Genomic DNA, 7,664 nt, shown 5'->3' on the forward strand with positions numbered 1-7,664 from the left:
TTAACATAAAGGCTTGCAGAACCAGGGATGTTGTCCCTATGCTGCACAGTGGGTCGGACCAAGCAGAGTTGTTTTCCCAAGCCCACCCTTCGCTTCTCAGTTCCTTATCCTTTTAGTCACATTATCTTCATGCTTCTTGGTAGGAGCATCCTTAAAACCCCAAACTAGAACTGCCACTTAAACACCGTTGGAACTGTAAGGGCTCCTTCTCAGTTGACTCAGCAAAGAAAAGGATCTGCCAGTTTCCCGCCTCTACTCCCTCAGCTAAAACCAGAGGGAGGTGGTGAGCAACCCATCTTCCTCCATTCTCAGCACTATGTGCCTGATGGCTCACTGCTCAGGAACCAAAAAAGCACCACCTCTCTACTCCCACGAGAGCCAGGCTTTCCAGGGTCTCAAGGCAGCGGCTTTGGGTGAATTCCAGGACCCAGGGATTCTCTATGCTCTTGACAGTAACAATACTGCTTCTCAGTTCTGCTCATCATGCATGTATGTATATATGTAGGCCTGCCTTTCTGCGCATATGCTGCATTGAGCGGGTGGGGGTTGTTTGTTTGTTTGTTTGCCTTTATTCTCACATCCTGTCAAGCAAGATATATCTTCATTCTCCAGTGGAGGAAAGTGTGTCAGAGACATGAATCCATGACCTATCTCTTTCACACTGCCAAGCAAAGCATTGAAATACATAAGGTGAGTGCAAGCATTTGCCCGCTGTGGCTCTCTGGAAATGGTGGCCCAGTGTACTGTGAATACCTATAATCCCAACATAGAAGAGGGTTTCAGGTTCAAAGCAAGCCTGGACTACATGAGATCTGACTAAAAAAATGAAAGTCCAGTTGGGTGGTACACAAGGATAATTCCAACACCCAGAAGTGGAGGCAGGGTTGATAGGAATTCAAGGTTAACCCTAGCTACATAGCCAGTTGAAGACAGCCTAGGCTCCATAACACTGTCAAAAGAAAGAAAAACAAAATGATACTGAGAGAGGAAGATAAAGTGAGAAAGTAAAGGGAAAGGAAGAGGAGAAATAGGGAGGGGGGTCTCGCATTCATCTTTTTATCTTTTCCTATTGGAATTAGTATCAGCATTGGGTGGCCTTGGGTGGCCTTGGGTTTCCAGATGGGTACCGTCATTGCCAATGTCAGAAGCAAGGTTTCTCCTCAGGGCATTCCACACTTGTGTCCTTTTTATGTTTGCACCTCTCAACATCCTCTTGAGAAAGACAGAGTAGGGGCTTAAAAGAAATGATTTAAAACCCGAGATACTATTCTGTGTTAGTTTCAGTTCTTGAGATTCTGTCACTTGGAGCAAAATGTTCAGTTTTATCACTTAAAGTGACTTAAAAAGGAGGGACTTTGGAAACTAAAGTCAGTTCTCTGACATCTGAACTCCAAAAGAGCCTCCTCCACTTCCTTTTGGCCTCAGATTGGCTCATAGGCACAATTGGAACTTTGCCACCCATCCCAGTGGGCCATTCTAGAGCAATAGTCCATTGTTAGCAAGTTCTCCTTGCAAAACAGCACTCTCCAACACCTGCACCTGCATTCCTTTCTACCCACTGAGCCAAGCTGCAGTCAAGCAGTACTAGGGTTTTGCGATACAAGGACTTGTTCAATTTGTGCTATGAACCTTTTTTAAAGTCTAGGTTTCACTATTGGCCAAGCTGCCCTCAAATCCCCAGGCTAAAGTGATCCTCTTTGCCTCAGCCTCCAGAGGGCTAGAACCACCAGACTAGGTTGTGTGGTTTGAAAGGGGGAGTTTGGATCTTGTAGAGATACACTCGGAACTATGTATAGATGTAATGAGATGATTCTTCATTGCTTCAATGTTTTCTCAATCTATCTTCTGCACAGCAGCAGCAGCCAAAAGGTTTTGGCATGTTTGTGGTGTGATTGTGTGTGTGTGCGTGTGTGTGTGTGTGTGTGTGTGTGTGTGTGTGTGTGTGCTTGCGTGAGTGCGTGCGTGCGCCAAAACAACAGACAAAGGAAAAGAGTCTAGGTAGTGGAATCTGAGAACTGGGTTTCACATATGCAGCTCCAAGTTGCCTTTGACAAATATAATAGAAAAGAATGATGAGCAAAGGCTCGGCTTTCATATTCTTTATCTCAACTGGGAACAAATCCCTCCATGACAGTAAAACTGAGCCATGTCTTAGTCCAGTACCACTCCAATGTGGTAATAGCAATAGTGCTAATAGCTACTGTGTAGTAAGAGCCTATCCCACACTAGGAGCTTTGTACAGAGCATTTCTAATCCTTAGAGCTACCCAAGGTACATATTACCAAAGCTTGGGTATGTTGAAGACAAAATTGATACTCAGATTAATGAGTGTAAAGATCACTTGGCTCTTGTAAGCCTAGATTCCAGATGGGTTGACTCCAGAACAGCTCCCATCGGGCTGTACTCCATCGCCCTGAAGCACCCAGCACAGTCTGAAGACAGAGAATATATCCTGATAGCAAACTGCTCTCTGTTCAGGTGTTGAGCAATAATTCTATCAGGTTTGTTTTTTGAACCTTTCAGGGACACATGTGAGGTCTGGTGACTGGAAAATTCCTACACATCCTCACCTCCCCCACCCCCACAGACATACCACCTCCTCTACCTCAACCTCCTCACTCCTCAACCTACAGGAAAATATTCCTGGCCCTTGCTCCTTCTGCCAAACCCTCTCTGTGTTCAATCCTGGCTGATCTTTGCTTAAGGCAAAGCCTGAAAGCTTTCTGGGACAGCCTCTCACTCTGGGACTCCTGAGTATGTCCTTAGCCAGTCAAAGCCCCCTTCATCCACTAGGCTTTCCACAACAAACAGCACACACAGAGGCCATGGGGACATGCGCCTTAGAAAGGAAGGAGGGGATATTGAGCATCTGATGCCCTAGGCCCTGGCTCCTGGCCCTGGCTCCCTGCCCTAACTCCAAGGAATTGAGAAATATTCTTAGTTGTAACTACATTGGCAGCTTTATTTAATGTCCCTCTCATTCCTTTGTCTATCTCTTCCTGTTTCAACCTTGCTTTCTATGCCCCAGATCATCTTTACCTTGGGGCTTTTACCTGCCCTAACTTTCTCACCGAAATTCCGGGCCTGTCTCCTGTCATATGCAACAACACTCCTCCTGATGTACAAACAGAACAAGAATTTGACAGCCTTGAACTGAACTCAACTATCCCCGGCCCTCTCTCCATCAGGGCTTCTTGTGGCTCCCTTAACAGACGTGTGCTCCTCCTGAAAAGCTCGCCATTGTTTCTGGCTTCTCCCTACTGAGAAAGCAAGTATTCAGACATTTGCTGAATGGATCAGGGAATGAATGAGTCCCATCATGAATCACACTGCTTCATCTGGAAGATTCACAAGAATCCTGCTTCATTCTTTTCATATTCAAACAACTTTGCATAAAAGAGAACTCAGAATCTCTTTGCTTAAAGGGGCAGTCATCACCATAGCTGGCAGACTAATGGAGACTGCTTTCCCACCCAATGAAGTTCACAGCACCTCTCCTTTGGAAGCTTAGGAAATAAGGCAGCAGTGTGCCTTGAAGTCATTTTATTGGCCTACTGACCATAGCGTTAGCATAGCATTACTTACGGTTTTGAGCATTTGGATTGCTTGTAGGATTTCAGTGCTTTTTTATTTTATTCAGTTAACCAAGCAAGTGACTGGATTTGCTTAAAGCCAGATAAAGTCAGCACTGAAAAGGGGAGGATGGTAGGGTGCTAGAGGGTAGGAGTGAAAGGGAAACTTTCTGTTGAATGCCCTCTTGACTTTTGAATCCCCTGAGCACATTGGCTACTCAGAGCACACATGCTCAAAGCTTATAGTCTACCGGAACCAGGCTGTTGAGATGGGATCCAGGCATGCCGCCTAAGTTTTCAGTATGTGTTCTCCCAAAAGTACCTGTAATGTGCCGTAGGGACTCAGAGAGCTCAGTGTCTTGGGGAATAATATTTTCACTGAACCTTGAAAGATGGATTTGAGTCAGGCTGATCTGAGACTGCCATGGGCAAAGAGAGGCCTAACATGGGGCAGATTGAGGAACAAGGGTATATGTGCTATGGACTTTTCAAAACTGAAGGAAAATGAACCCTTAAAAAAAAAAGATAGGGTTTCCTTATGTAGTCAAGGATGGCCTAGACTTCGCTGTGATCCTCCTGCCTCAGCTTTCTTGAGAGATTACAGGCATTTATCACTGAACATGGCTGGAAATGAGACTGAAGGAGAACAAAACTGCGTGTAAAAGGGGGACCAAACCCAGGCTCTCCAAGGCAGCAGCATCTTTGAAAGTTTGAAATAGGCCATGAACATAATCTTTCTTTCTTTGTTTTGTTTGTAGTAGGAGCTCATTAGCTAGGCCAGGCTAGCCCGGAATTCATTGTCTGGACTTAACTGTAAAGAGCAGTCTGTGCTGCTGCTACTGCTGCTGCTACTACCACTACTACTACTACTACTACCACTACTACTACTACTACTACCACTACTACTACTACTACTACCACTACTACTACTACTACTACCACTACTACCACTACTACTACTACTACCACTACTACCACTACTACTACTACTACTACCACTACTACTATTACTACTACTACTACCACTACTACCACTACTACTACTACTACTACCACTACTACTACTACTACTACCACTACTACTACTACTACTACTACTACTACCACTACTACTACTACTACTACCACTACTACTACTACTACTACCACTACTACTACTACCACTACTACCACTACTACCACTACTACTACTACTACTACTACTACCACTACTACTACTACTACTACTACTACTACTACCACTACTACTACCACTACTACTACTACTACTACTACTACTACTACTACTACTACTACTACTGTTTGCTTGCTTGCTTTGTTTTCCATTTTGTAAAAACAGTCATTGATAGCAATTCCTCTAAAGGTTGTGTGAAGATCTGTGGGCAGCAAGCTTCTGAAGCACAGGAAACAATGGGAAGAGCGTAGACTGGAAAGACTCATTGTTCTCCTTTGCCCCGGGTCATAGCAGATTAGTCCAGAAAGCTCTTGATCTTGGACAATACTCAGTCCCATACAACAGGAATGTTTGATCACCCTTGCCTAAACCAGACACTGGAAGCCAGCACTGCTCTAATAAGTGATCAAGTGACCCATGGTCCCAAGGATTCTGAAAGTCCCATCTGGGTTGCCCTGGACCCTCTCAGATCCCTTGTCCAACCAGCACTCCTGTGCCTCCTTTACTACTGTCTAGACCCAGTGGCCTCAGATACAAAGAGACTTGAGGAGCAGTTCCACTTAAGCAGTCTTCTCTTTTCTCCTGCCCCCTAAGCCCGAAGCTTCTTTCAGAGGCAACTATTCCACGTGTCGCAGCTGAGCTCTGTAGTTTTGTAGTTTGGTATTCTCCCCTAAGAGATCATGCTCTTCACCCCGAAGCCTAGTATATCCCACTGCTCTCCATGGCTGAATTCCAGTGCCATGGAACAGATCTGGGTGCCAGACACCATGTGAGGGACTTTTCAAACCTCACAGCAAATCCTCACAGCAAATTCTGATGAGGAATCTTTTCTATTTAGTTGTTTGATTTGAGACAAGATCTTATGTATCTACTGGCCTCAGAGTCACTTTGTAGTCAAGGATGATCTTAAGCTCCTGGATACACACACACACACACACACACACACACACACACACACACACACACACACACACCCTGCTCTGTTCATATAATGCTACTTGTATGTATGTTTTCAGGACTAACCTTTTGGCACCAGACAACCAACTGTTATGCTTGGTATTGTCCTGGATTTCAACAGCTTGTATTCCAGTCAGGAGTTGGGTAATGAGTGATGGGAGTCTGTATATCATTAGTAAATGATTGGGGCCACCAGAGAAGTCAAAGCAGATGGAGGATAAATCTCTTAGCTGTGTGACCTTGAATGAGATTCTTTTACTTCTTTGGGGACCAGGAGCTCTCTGACCTCTCTCACTGGTTCCAGAAGCATTTACTTGAGGAAAGTTTACCCCGTACTAGATGGCTCTGAGCAATATGTTAGGGACATGGAGGTGGGAGAGAGTTTGGCCCTGTCCTTGTTCTGATTCCATCTGTTACCTCAAGACTTTTCTAGATTTCCTCAATATCCATATCTAAACATGGAAAGGAGCAGCGACCTGGTCAGTAAGAGCCTCTCAGTTCTTCACCTGGTACCTGGTCTTGCCTTCAGGCCCCTCTACATCTGTTGTTTCTGAAAGAGCCAGGTTTTTCTCCCTTACCTCTCCCTCCTCCCCTGAAAAGTCTCAATGGACATGGTCTTCTCTCTAGGTAACCATGAAGCTCCAAGAAGCAACTTGAGAGCCCTAGCTAGCTCAGGAGGAAGAAAAGAAAGGGCTACATTTGACAATTAAAACACTCATGAGCTTAGCAGAAAGCTTCCCAAAGCTCAACTCTAAGGAGGCACATTATCAGATCAGCAAGAAGAGCTCTGCTACTTCCCTTAATACCCAAGGCCTTATGTAGAGAATATTGATCTTTTCCAAATCCAAGTATATAGACATTTTTTTAAAAATCATGGTCAGGCTGTTGTGGCACATACCTTTAATCCCAGCATTCAGAAGGCAAAGGCAGGTAGATCTCTGAGTTTGACCAGCATGGTCAAGAAGGGAGTTTCAGAGCAGCCAAGGCTACACAGAGAAAACCTGTTTTAAAAAAAAAACTGGGGTTGGGGATTTAGCTCAGTGGTAGAGCACTTGCCTAGGAAGTGCAAGGCCCTGGGTTCAGTCCCCAGCTCCAAAAAAAAAAAGAACCAAAAAAAAAAAAAACAAAAAAACAAAAACAAAAACAAAACCAAACTATCCATCTCTTCTGTTAGACCCTAAGCTTATTGAAGTCAGAAATTGTGTCTGCTATTTTCCCCACTGAATTCTCAATTCATCACAACAGTGACTTGCAAACAGTATCATTTAATAGATAATGGCTAGAAAAATAAATTCTGAGATCTGGACCTTGGTATGATGTTGAATTTTGCAAAGGCTTGGTAGACAGAAGCATGGGCCATAACCAGAAAGAAATAGGTGGTCGATAGCCATAAATCAAACGAAAGGAATAGGAGGAAATATTTCTGTGTTGGCTGGTGTATACAGCAAGCCTTGTGCTGAGCAAGCGGTGCTCACTCAGTCATTGAATCCTCAATATAAGACTGAAGCAGGCATTCTTATTGTCTCCCTTTACAGGCGGGTGAACCATAACATGAGGCAGGACAATAGAACTTTAGATCTAAGCCTTCTAAACTATTGTCCTGCTCTGAAGTCTATGGTCCTACCCACTACACTGCCTTCCAACATTAATTTTCAAACAGAGTGAGAGAAATAGATTAATTTCAAATGGGAATAGTCATTGCAGGGAGGGAAGAGTGTGGTGGAGTTGGGGCTTCGAGCAGTGTTTTTCCTGCTTTGCCATATGGTGTCTGGCTTACTGATCCAGAACCCCTGGGAACAGAGGCACAAAGAGGAATTCGAGAAGTCCAGATATGCATGCTGAAAACTAACTCTATTGGGCTGAGAGAGCCAGAAGCAAATGTGGCCCCTAGTTCTTGGCTCTGAAGCAGGTACTACTATTCTGCTTTTGCAGAGCCTCTAGGTAAGGTGAACAAAGCCATT

The sequence above is a fragment of the Rattus norvegicus genome, chromosome X, assembly GCF_036323735.1.
Source record: "Rattus norvegicus strain BN/NHsdMcwi chromosome X, GRCr8, whole genome shotgun sequence".
NCBI classification, from domain to species: domain Eukaryota; kingdom Metazoa; phylum Chordata; class Mammalia; order Rodentia; family Muridae; genus Rattus; species Rattus norvegicus.